Raw genomic sequence first — 13,116 nt, 5'->3', positions numbered from 1 at the left:
TATTGCCTCTAGGCTTAAAGCAACAAGCATGTTCTGAATATTACTTTAAATTTGCTCTAAAAATATAGGGATCTCTTCCACAGGTCCTGTGACAGCCCTAATTTGACCCCAGTCGGAAAGTGGTTTCAGGACCACAAAATCGAGTCATAAAAATAATTAAATGTTATATTCTATGCTTATTATATGTGAAAGTGTATGTGTGAAAGTATCGTGTCTTAACTTTGTCATTTGAATGTGGAATTAGCTAAAAAGGACTTGTGTGTTAAAACTTAAAAATGTGATAGGAAGAGCTTAGAGGGTCGAATAATGCATGGTATATTACAAGGAGGACTTGCATGTCAAATGGACCACTATTAAATTAGTGAACGGCAATGATTGTTGATAAGTAAAATATGTATTTTGTATTATAAAATAATAACCTAATGAATATTATATGATTTCATGTTAGCATCATAATATTTAATGATATTATAAGAGGAATTATATAAATTAATAAAAGAAAATAGGTGAGAAAAACAAAGTTTTCATCCATTCTTCTTTCATTTTTCCGAAATTTAAAGAACAAGTAAAACAAAAGGTTCTTGGATATTCGGCCTTGGTGTTTCTAATTGGAGGTATGTTTGTTTTTATTTCTTGATAATTTATGTGAATTTGAGTTAATTGCTAAGCTCCTTTCATAGCCCATAAATTAATTTTTGTTATTGGTTTGAAATGATGCATTCGGTTATTGGTTGTTTGGGTGTCTTTGAAGGTGTTATATGTTTTGGAAATCGTTGTATAATGATGACAATTATGAGGTATAATCGGTCATGTAATTAGCTCAATTTGAAAATTTTGTTTAATGTGTAGTGCGTGAGATACTTGGGTAAATGAATCGGTATGAGTAATGCTTTAGTTGGGAATGTGTTTTTGATAAAATGCAAAAATATATATTCAAGTGGGTACTAAGTATTATGAAATGGATAATATTAAGTAATGTATGTGCTTTAAAATGATGGAATGGAGTGGATGCTTTAAATGTGTTATGAACAATTATAAGTTAAATTAAGGTTTGCTAAATTACCATTGTCATTGCCGAATATGTGCTTAATTAAAGAAGAATTCGTTGTTGAATGTTTTAAATGATTTAGATAGTTATAAATTAAGTCGAAGCTTAGTAAAATTGAATAATTGTGGCTTAATTGTTTAATGGCAATTGGCTATTATGGTGAAATGCAATGTTAATTTTTAGTTGCTAGTGTTTACATGTCTGTTAGCTGAATTTGAACTTGAATAATGATTTGAGCACGATGTGTTGTATTGAGATTATGCTTAAGTGAAATTTTAGATATATGTGATGAAATTTATTGGTGATATACATGTTTAAATAATATGAATGCAAAGAGTTGTAAAAGAGTAAATTGTAGTAAATTTGCTTGGGACAGCAGCTGTAACATCCTGATTTTTGGGTTTTTCGCGATTCTCGATATTTTAGTAAAATTTTTAAAAATTTGGTATGTGGTTGTGAAATTCATAATTTGAGTATGTAAATGGGCTTATGGAAGGCCCATGTGTTGGCCAAAACCCAGTAGAATTTTTGAATTTAGGACTTAAGAGTTAGGGGTACTGGCTAGATGACCTTATGTAAAGTTGTGGGTAAAATGTATCACAAAAAGAGCTTTGGTAAAGTGGCGAGGGTGACGCCACTAAGCTCCTAAAAAGGTGGCATGTGGAGCATAGAGGAAGACCTGGGTTCGATTCCCTGTGTTGGCAAATAAGGTTATTTATTTTTATGTGCAGGAAGGGTAGGCGTTGGAACCCAAGTGGATTTTGTTGGAGGAGTTTGAATTAATCAAGTGCATGGATTAAAGAGTGATAAGGGGAGAGATTTTAGGGATGATGGAGAGATAAGAGGGAGCGTATCTAGGAGAGATTTTAGGAGATTTGAAATGGGAGAAGTGGTGGCCAGTAAAGGGGAAGGTTTAGAGCAAATTCGGCTATTGGGGTTTTAGGGTGGCATTTTTCTCTTTTTTCTTTCTTTTCACTTGTGCCGGTTGTTCTTAAGCAAATCCCTCTCATTTCTCTTCCATTATTTCTTCCACAAACTCTTTTCCTCTCATTCTTCCTCTCTTTCATTCATAGTAAAAGTTGAACCTATCATTCTTTTCATTGCTAACTGAATAGCAACAAGCCAAATCTCGAAGGAGTCAAAGGAAGTCGATTTATCTATAAAGGTATACACTTGTTCTTTTTCTTTATAACCGATTCTTGTTATTTCAAAAGCCTTTCAACTCTTTTGTCAACACCCTTTTTGGTCCATAACCATTTTTTCTTTAATGACCCAAAAGCCGAAAGCACAGCACCCTTGGGTGACTTTGTGGCCGATTCTTAGGATCCTTGTGGTGCGATTTCTGCTAGTGTTTTGGAGCTGGGACTGCATTGAATCAAAGTTAGCATGGGATTGGAATCGTTTGGGTAGGTGAACCTTGGTAAGTGCTTGTGGCCTTAATCAATTCGGTATTATGGAGGTTAAGAAAAGCCAAAACCCCTATAGGTTAGGGAGGTGGCCGAATGTGGGTATAGGCCTTATTGGGTTCTTCTTTTAATCTTTTTATGGTTTGTATAGTGGAGGAGCTGCAAGGCGTAGTGTCGACTTAGATTAGCTGGGATCATCGGAGTGACTAAATCTAGTCATCAACTTCGGCAAAGGTATGGATTCTAAGGCCATTATAGAGGGTGGCCGAATATGTAAGTATTGTTAATAGATGGTTCTCGATTTGGTTCTATTATTGCGAGCTGATCTATTAATGGTTGATTATAGGAGAAATTGTGTAGGAGATCTCATCGAGGAATATCGCAAAACAGGTGTGTAACGAGCCCTTTTTCATAGCTTAAAACGATAAATGCCGAAATGCCAAAATGCCAAAATTTTGGCATTTCAAGGACTTGTGAGCAAGCGAACGCTCATTGGTTAGTTAGATTTGCTAGGTTGATGATCGGGAATGTTGGAAAAGGTAAGGGCATGATTTTTGGCATTACGGTAAGTTGGGCCTCGAGGGGCTGAAGTGGGGCCCAATGGGCTTTCGGGCCCATTTGGGTAAAATTGGTAGAAAATGAAAACCTGTTAAATTGCGTATTAAGACTGGTAACACCAATATGGAAAATAGGCTAAATGGGCCTAGATGACTAAATCGGCTATGTAGGGCCCATTAGGGGTTTCTGGCCCAATAACTCGGTATTGCGAAAAATGGGCCAGAATCTCTGTTTAAAACATATGAATGGTTAGTAACTAATAATGAACATGGAAAACCCTAATATTTGGTAAAATTATGAAATTACCCTTATATTATGAAAATGACTATTTTGCCCCTAGGTAAAAATGACATTATACCCCTAGGGTTTACTTATAATTTGATACATGGGATTTTGATATACATGATTGATATGATATGCACATGATATGTATGATACACACATGATATGTATGATATGCACATGATGTATTCATAAATGCATTGGGTTGGGCTTTTATTTGGATGGAGGAAGTGCAAAAGGGCTTATGGCCCAGTTTATTGAAAAATGGCTTATGCCCCAGTTTATTGAAAAGGGATTATGCCCCAGTTTATTGAAAAGGGCTTTGCCCTAGTTTACGAAAAGGGCTTTGCCCGATTATTAAAGAGGCTAGGCCTCGGATATATGATAATCTGACTATCTTGCCAGTGGTGTGTTGGTTGGGTGGGTTGAGTTATTCCCCACATGGTGTGTTGGTTGGTACGGGTGGAAAGCAGCGGATGGTGGGTTGAGAGTCTCCCCAAATGGGCTTGCATACATTCATTGGTATTACATGTGATATTGAAATGGGCCTATGGGCCATACCGTTTACAGTAAAGGCTTCGACCCAGTAATATGAAATATGAAAAGGCTTGACCCGATATCTGTTGAGATTGAAGTTGGGCTTAGGCCCAGCAGGCTGATATTGCTTTGGGCTTTGAAAGGGGCTTGTTACGCATTGAGTTTCCAAACTCACCCCCTTTCCTTAACCTTGCAGGTGAGCCTTGATTTGGGGACTTGGAGCCGGAGGGGATTCAGAGTGGCCACGGTGATCACTTTTGGGCTTTTGAATAAGTGTTTGGTTTTCATTAAAGTTTTTCTTATTTATTAATTATTTTTGGTTGTAATAAGGCTATTTTAACTTTATTTTCTTTCTTTTCTGGGATTATTTTATTTTTAATAACTTTAAACTGGTTTATAATAAATGGGAGAGACTTAGGACACGTTTTTAAAACGACACTTGTTTTCAAAACGACACTTGCTTTTCAAACAACACAACGTTACGATTATCTGATTTCTCAAAGATATCAACTTAAATAAATTTCAAATCGATATAACCAAGTGTGGCAATGGTTGTGGGCATGTCTAGGATTGGATCCATTCGAAGAGCTTGGTACTTAAGCAACCTTCATGGCTCACCTCCTCATTACAGTTCCTACCGGTGCCCGACTTCCATTCACTTTGTTAGCTTAACTAAAGTCGGTTTTTAACGCACTAAAACGAAACAGGGGTTTTTAACTTCAATGTGGCACGTCAGATTCGGCCATAACGTCTGGGCCAGGTTTGGGGTCTTACATTTAGTGGTATCAGAGCCTAGGTTGCAACAACTCAGCTGTGGATCGGGTCTAAAAAACTTTTCGAAAAAAATTACTAAGAAGGGTATTTTTGGAAATAGTTTTGAAAAGATCTTCTCAAAAAATGTTTTATAAAGGTATACATGATAAAATGGTTTAAGTTTTTCTAGGTTTTTTAAAAAGGGTCTAAAATCAAGAATTTCAAAACAAAGGTGTTTTTTTTCAAATTTTAAGAAAATCTATTTTTTGTGATTAAATACATGGTTTGTGGTTTTTGGATTGGAGAATGAAGTGGCACTGAATCCCCGGCACCAAGTCTGCAAGTATACTATCTTTACGTTATGTGATATTGATATAATGCTATAAATAGAACTGAGACCCTACTATGATACTTTAGATAGGGTAGAACTGAAAAAAACCGTAGGAATGAAACTGTAGCTAGGCAACGACGATGCGAAAACAATCCTTGAACTCTTATATTTCCATAAGACATCTCGTAATAAACAATTGAACATTATACTAATATCATAAAATTTGTAATCAGATAAGTCGACATGAGTGCAAGAGGAAATCATGGACGAGGCCGCGGATGTGGTCGCGGAAGGGTGCAAGCTGAATCTTCATCCTCAGGGCATAGGCCAGCTGAGGAGGCATCTGTGCCACAAGCAACTGAGACTGGGTCTTATGATAGGGCTGCGGGGGATGATGCTTTGTCCCAAGCCATGTTAAGGGTTTTAGAAAGAGTTGTTGGAGCTAGCACTGGGACAGTAAATAGGGGATCCATCTCCGAGCGACTTCGGGCTAACGGAGCAGAAGTTTTTAGGGGCGTATCTAGAGTAGCCCTAAATGTGGCTGAATATTGGCTAGAGGCAACAGAGCGAATCATGGACGATCTAGATTGCTTTATGGAGCAAAAGCTGAAGGGGGCTGTGTCGCTGCTACGAGACGAGGCATATCGATGGTGGATCACCGTGAGGGAGAGCACCCCGATTGAACGAGTAACCTTGGAATTGTTCAAAACTGCTTTTAAGGGGAGGTATGTTGGAGCTAGTTATGTGGATGCCCGTCGGAAGGAATTTTTGAATCTGACTCAGGGTAATAAGACTGTCGCGGAGTATGAGGCAGAATTTTTTAGGCTGAATCGATATGCCATCGGGATAGTTGCAACTGAGTATGAGCGCAGTGTTCGGTTTGAGGATGGCCTCCGTGATGAGCTTAGGATATTGATAGCTCCACAGAGGGAACGTGATTTTGCTGCATTGGTAGAGAAGGCTAAGATAGCCGAGGAGGTAAAACGGACTGAATGGCAGAATCGTGAGAAGGATCGACCCAGATTTAAGAGGGATTTTAGACCCTCGAATGCTACGAATCGGAATGTTAAAAGAGCAAGGATGGAGGAACTGGTTCGAGCAGTTCCAGTAAATACTTTTAGACCGCAGGCTTGCAGGGACTGTGGTAAGGTGCATATGAAGTCTTTGAAGCGAATGGAGCATGTTTTCGATGTGGGTCTAAGGAGCATAAGTTCAGAGAATGTCCTTGGAGAACAGCTCAGGAACTAGCTGCAGAACAAAGGGATGTCCAACCACAGCGAGGAGGACCACCACTACAGAGAGGTCGTGGGCAAGGTAGAGGTGGCAATGGTAATAGACGAGGACGTGGGGCACCTGGCAGGGGTGCTGGGCATGTTGAAGCTCGACAGCCGGCATTGGTTTATGCTGCACGGCGTCGTGAGGAGGGTGACGCTCCTGATGTTATAACTGGTACGTTCTTCATTCATAGTACGCCTTGCACTGCTTTGATTGATGTGGGTTCCACTCACTCGTATGTTGCTTGTGATGTATCTGGGGAATTGGGTGTGCTTTCTGAGGAGACTGTGAGTGGGGTATCGGTGATAAGCCCATTAGGACACTCGGTTAAGGTAGATAAACTCTTTAGGGCGGTGCCTTTAGAGACACAAGGTAAGATTTTTTAAGGAGATTTGATGGAGCTGCCATTTGGGGATTTTGATCTTATCTTGGGAATGGACTTGCTAACTAAGCATAAGGCAAAGTTGGATTGTGCTGCAAAGAGAATGGTACTAAGAACTGCCAAAGATGAAGAGATAATGGTCATTGGGGAACGAAGGAATTATTTGTCAGGGCTGAGAAGTTGATACGGAAAGGTTGTGAGGCGTACTTGGCTTTTGTAAGTCAAACTGAACTGGAGGAGATAATGGTAGAGTCGGTTAGGACCATTAAGGAATTTCAAGATGTATTCCCAGAGGAACTTCCTGGATTACCTCTGAACAGAGAAGTCGAGTTCGAGAATCGACTTGTTACACGCATGCGACTCCTGTGTCCATTAAGCCTTATAGGATGGCACCAAAGGAGTTGGTGGAATTGAAAGCTCAGATTCAAGAGTTGTTGGATAGGGGATTTATAAGACCAAGTGTTTCCCCGTGGGGCGCACCGGTGTTGTTCGTAAAGAAGAAAGATGGGACTATGCAGATGTGTAGAGACTATCGGCAGTTGAATAAACTGACAATCAAGAACAAGTATCCGTTACCAAGAATTGACGATCTGTTCAATCAACTAAGAGGAGCCTCGATATTTTCTAAGATTGACCTTCGGTCAGGATATCATCAGTTGAAAGTTAAAGAAGTGGATATTTATAAGACGGCATTCAGGACTCGATATGGTCATTACGAGTTTCTGGTAATGCCTTTTGGTTTGACTAATCGCCGGCAGCATTCATGGATTTAATGAATCGGGTGTTCCAGCCATATTTGGATCGGTTCGTAGTCGTTTTTATTGATGATATCTTGGTGTATTCAGAAATAGAAGAGAAGCATGATGAGCATCTTCGTGTTGTGCTACAAGTGCTAAGGGAAAAGTAACTCTATGCAAAGTTTAGTAAGTGCGAGTTTTGGCCGAGGGAAGTCACTTTCTTGAGGCATGTTGTGTCTGCTGAGGGGATCAAGGTGGACCCTCGAAAGATTGAGGCAATTCTGGAATGTAAGCCACCAAAGTCGTAACAGAGATCCGAAGTTTTCTGGGGTTGGCAGGTTATTATCGGAGATTTGTAGAAGGATTTTCTGTGTTGGAAGCACCGTTAACGAAACTTATAAGGAAGGGAGCACCTTTTGTCTGGACGAATAAGCAGCAAGAGGCTTTTGAGAAACTGAAGAAGGTTTTGACAGAAGCGCCAGTGTTAATTCAGCCAGAGTTTGGTGAGGATTTCACTGTGTTCAGCAATGTGTCACATGTAGGTTTGGGCTGCGTGTTGATGCAAGAGGGTAAAGTGGTCGCTTATGCTTCACGACAGCTCAAGCCTCACGAGGTGAACTATCCTACGCATGACTTGGAGTTGGCAGCGGTGATTTTCGTACTTAAGATATAGAGGCATTACTTGTATGGGGAGAAATGCATCATCTATACAGATCACAAGAGTCTTAAGTACTTGCTGACTCAAAAGGAGCTGAATCTTAGACAGCGAAGGTGGATAGAGTTGTTAAAGGACTATGACTGTTCGATCGAGTACTATCCAGGAAAAGCAAATGTCGTGGCTGATGCGTTAAGTCGAAGGACTGTGGCGGAGTTGAAGGCAATGTTTGCTCGTCTAAGTTTGTATGATGATGGAAGCTTATTGGCAAAATTACAAGTGAGATCGACTTGGGTAGAGTAGATTAAGAAGCAACAGTTGGAGGATGAGTCATTGGTTTCTCGGATTCAGCAAGTTGAGAAGGGGGAGAATCCAGACTTTGGGTTAAATAGCGAGGGAGTTCTTTGTTTTCGAGGAAGAATTTGTATGCCGAAGGACTCTGACTTGAGGTTGATGATTTTGAAAGAGGCACATAATGGACCTTGTGCTATGCATCCAGGAGGGAGTAAGTTGTATCGAGACTTGCGAGAGCTATATTGGTGGCCTGGGCTTAAGCGGAAGTGACCAAATTTGTGGGGAGATGTTTGACATGTCAACAAGTGAAGGCCGAACATCAACTGCCTTCAGGATTGTTACAACCGGTAAAGATACCACTTTGGAAGTGAGAAAGGGTAACTATGGATTTTGTAAGTGGGTTGCCATTGACACCTTCTAAGAGGGATTCGGCTTGGGTAATTGTGGATAGGCTCACGAAATCTGCCCATTTCATACCCGTCCGAACCGATTACTCACTTCAGAAGCTGGCCAAGTTGTATGTGGAGAAGATAGTGCGGTTGCATGGGGTGCCAGTATCGATAATTTCTGACCGAGACTCAAGATTTACATCTCGGTTCTGGCAGAAGTTGCATAAGATGTTGGGAATGCGATTGGATTTTAGTACGGCTTTTCACCCTCAGTCGGATAGGCAGTCAGAGAGGGTCATTCAAATTTTAGAAGACATGTTGAGAGGTTGTGTTATTGAGTTTAGGGGCAGCTGGGAGGACTATTTTCCATTGGCGGAGTTCACGTATAACAACAGTTACCAAGCAAGTATTCAGATGGCTCCTTACGAGGCACTATATGGGTAAAGGTGTCGTTCGCCTACTTGTTGGGCAAAATTGGGGGAAAGGCAAGTACTTGGGCTAGACTTGGTAACAAATACTGAAGACAAGATTAAGGTGATCAGGAATCGGTTAAAGGAGGCAGCGGATCGACAAAAGTCTTATGCCGATCTGAAACGTAAGGATATTGAATATGCTTGGTAGAGGACATGGTCTTTTTGAAAGTTTCGCCTTGGAAGAAGATATTGAGATTTGGTAAGAAGGGCAAGTTGAGTCCACAGTTTATTGGGCCTTATCGAATTATTAAGCGGATAGGGCCAGTGGCTTACCAACTAGAGTTACCGCTAGAGCTGGATCATATTCACGACGTTTTTCATTTGTCCATGGTAAGGCGATATCGTTCGGACCCAACTCATATCGTGCCAGTTGCAGAAATCGAAGTACAGTTAGATTTGACTTTCGAAGAGGAACCTATGCAAATACTAGATCGCGACGTCAAGGTGTTGAGAAGGAAGTCAGTCCCATTAGTGAAGGTACTTTGGAGGAACCATGGCAAGGAAGAAGCTACTTGGGAGAATGAAGAGGCAATGCGTCAGCAGTACCCTCAACTGTTTGGATCAGGTAAATTTCGAGGCCGAAATTTCTTTAAGGAGGGTAGAGTTGTAACATCATGATTTTTGGGTTTTTCGTAATTCTCGATATTTTAGTAAATTTTTTAAAAATTTGGTATGTGGTTGTGAAATTCATAATTTGAGTATGTAAATGGGCTTATGGAAGGCCCATGTATTGGCCAAAACCTGGTAGAATTTTTGAATTTAGGACTTAAGAGTTAGGGGTACTGGCTAGATGACCTTATGTAAAGTTGTGGGTAAAATGTATCACAAAAAGAGCTTTGGTAAAGTGGAAAGGGTGACGCCTCTAAGCTCCTAAAAAGGTGGCGTGTGGAGCATAGAGAAAGACCTGGGTTCGATTCCCTGTGTTGGCAAATAAGGTTATTTATTTTTATGTGCAGGAAGGGTAGGCGTTGGAACCCAAGTGGATTCTGTTGGAGGAGTTTGAATTAATCAAGTGCATGGATTAAGAAGTGATAAGGGGAGAGATTTTAGGGATGATGGAGAGATAAGGGGGAGCGTATCTAGGAGAGATTTTAGGAGATTTGAAATGGGAGAAGTGGTGGCCGATCAAGGGGAAGGTTTAGAGCAAATTCGGCTATTGGGGTTTTAGGGTGGCATTTTTCTCTTTTTTCTTTCTTTTCACTTGTGCCGATTGTTCTTAAGCAAATCCCTCTCATTTCTCTTCCATTATTTCTTCCACAAACTCTTTTCCTCTCATTCTTCCTCTCTTTCATTCATAGTAAAAGCCGAACCTATCATTCTTTTCATTGCTAACTGAATAGCAACAAGCCAAATCCCGAAGGAGTCAAGGGAAGTCGATTTATCTATAAAGGTATACACTTGTTCTTTTTCTTTATAGCCAATTCGTGTTATTTCAAAAGCCTTTCAACTCTTTTGTCAACACCTTTTTTGGTCCATAACCACTTCTTCTTCAGTGACCCAAAAGCCGAAAGCACAGCACCCTTGGGTGACTTGGTGGCCGATTCTTAGGATCCTTGTGGTGCAATTTCTGCTAGTGTTCTGGAGCTGGGACTACGTTGAATCAGAGTTAGCACGGGATTGGAATCGTTTGGGTAGGTGAACCTTGGTAAGTTCTTGTGGCCTTAATCAATTCGGTATTATAGAGGTTAAGAAAAACCGAAACCCCTATAGGTTAGGGAGGTGGCCGAATGTGGGTATAGGCCTTATTGGGTTCTTCTTTTAATCTTTTTATGGTTTGTATAGTGGAGGAGCTGCAAGGCGTAGTGTCGACTTGGATTAGCTGGGATCATCGGAGTGACTAGATCTAGTCATCAACTTCGGCAAAGGTATGGATTCTAAGGCCATTATAGAGGGTGGCCGAATATGTAAGTATTGTTAATAGATGGTTCTCGATTTGGTTCTATTATTGCGAGTTGATCTATTAAAGGTTGATTATAGGAGAAATCGTGTAGGAGATCTCGTCGAGGAATATCGCAAAACAGGTGTGTAACGAACCCTTTTTCATAGCTTGAAACGATAAATGCCGAAAAGCCAAAATGCCGAAATTTTGGCATTTCGAGGACTTGTGAGCAAGTCAACGCTCATTGGTTAGTTAGATTTGCTAGGTTGATGATCCGGAACATTGGAAAAGGTAAGGGCATGATTTTTGCCATTACGGTAAGTTGGGCCTCGAGGGGCTGAAGTGGAGCCCAATGGGCTTTCGGGCCCATTTGGGTAAAATTGGTAGAAAATGAAAACCTGTTAAATTGCGCATTAAGATTGGTAACACCATTATGGAAAATATGCTAAATGGGCCTAGATGACTAAATCGGCTATGTAGGGCCCATTTAGGGTTTCTGGCCCAATAACTCGGTATCGCGAAAAATGGGCCAGAATCTCTGTTTAAAACACATGAATGGTTAGTAACTAATAATGAACATGGAAAACCCTAATATTTGGTAAAATTATGAAATTACCCTTATATTATGAAAATGACTGTTTTGCCCCTAGGTAAAAATGACCGTTATACCCCTAGGGTTTACTTATAATTTGATACATGGGATTTTGATATACATGATTAATATGATGTGCACATGATATGTATGATACGCACATGGTATGTATGATATGCACATGATATATTCATAAATGCATTGGGTTGGGTTTTTATATGGATGGAGGAAGTGCAAAAGGGCTTATGCCCCAGTTTACCGAAAAGGGCGTTGCCCCAGTTATTAAAGAGGCTAGGCCTCCAGATATATTATAAAGACTATCTTGCCGTGGTGTGTTGGTTGGGTGGGTTGAGTTATTCCCCACATGGTGTGTTGGTTGGTACGGGTGGAGAGTAGCGGATGGTAGGTTGAGCAGTCTCCCCAAATGGGCTTGCATACATTCATTGGTATTACATGTGATATTAAAATGGGCCTATGTGCCATATCGTTTATAGTAAAGGCTTTAGCCTAGTAATATGAAATATGAAAAGCCTTCAGCCCAGTATACGCTGAGATTGAAGTTGGGCTTAGGCCCAGCAGGCTGATATTGCTTTGGGCTCTGAAAGGGGCTTGTTACACATTGAGTTTCCAAACTCACCCCCTTTCCTTAACCTTGCAGGTGAGCCTTGATTTGGGGACTTGGAGCCGAAGGGGATTCGGAGTGGCCACGGTGATCGCTTTTGGGATTTTGAATAAGTGTTTGGTTTTCATTAAAGTTTGCTTTATTTATTAATTATTTTTTGTTGTAATAAGGCCATTTTAACTTTATTTTCTTTCTTTTACGGGATTATTTTATTTTAATAACTTTAAAGCGGTTGATAATAAATGGGCGAGACTTAGGACGCGTTTTCAAAAGCGACACTTGTTTTCCAAACAACACAACGTTACGATTATCTGATTTCTCAAAGATATCCACTTAAATAAATTTCAAATCTATATAACCAAGTGTGGCAATGGTTGTGGGCATGTCTAGGATTGGATCCATTCAAGAGCTTGGTACTAGCGACCTTCATGGCTCACCTCCTCTCATTACATTCCTACCGGTGCCTAGCTTCCATTCACTTTGTTAGCTTAACAAAAGTCGATTTTTAATGCACTAAAACGAAACAGGGGTTTTTAACTTCAATGTGGCACGTCAGATTCGGCCATAATGTCTGGGTCGGGTTTGGGGTGTTACAGCAGCTGTAACGTGAATTTGGAAAAATCACTATAAATTGTGGGAGTGGAGTTAGAAGCTGAATAAATTATGTAATTAAAGCTTAATGAGTCTAGTTTCAAATGAAATCAACGAGAACATATTTTGACTTCTGTACAATTAGAAATTTCATTCGTAGTAAAGGGTGGTCAGATTAGTCAAACAGTGAAACAAGGGAAACTTTAAGAAAAATCTGGTATTGTTTAGCCGAATTAAAAATTTTGAAAATTTTATGGATAAAAGATATATGAGTCTATTTTCAGGGAAATTTTACGGCAATTGATTTGGAGT

This window comes from Gossypium arboreum, chromosome 9 (genome assembly GCF_025698485.1).
Source record: "Gossypium arboreum isolate Shixiya-1 chromosome 9, ASM2569848v2, whole genome shotgun sequence".
In the NCBI taxonomy this organism is placed as follows: Eukaryota; Viridiplantae; Streptophyta; class Magnoliopsida; order Malvales; family Malvaceae; genus Gossypium; species Gossypium arboreum.
This window is presented reverse-complemented; position numbering follows the sequence as displayed.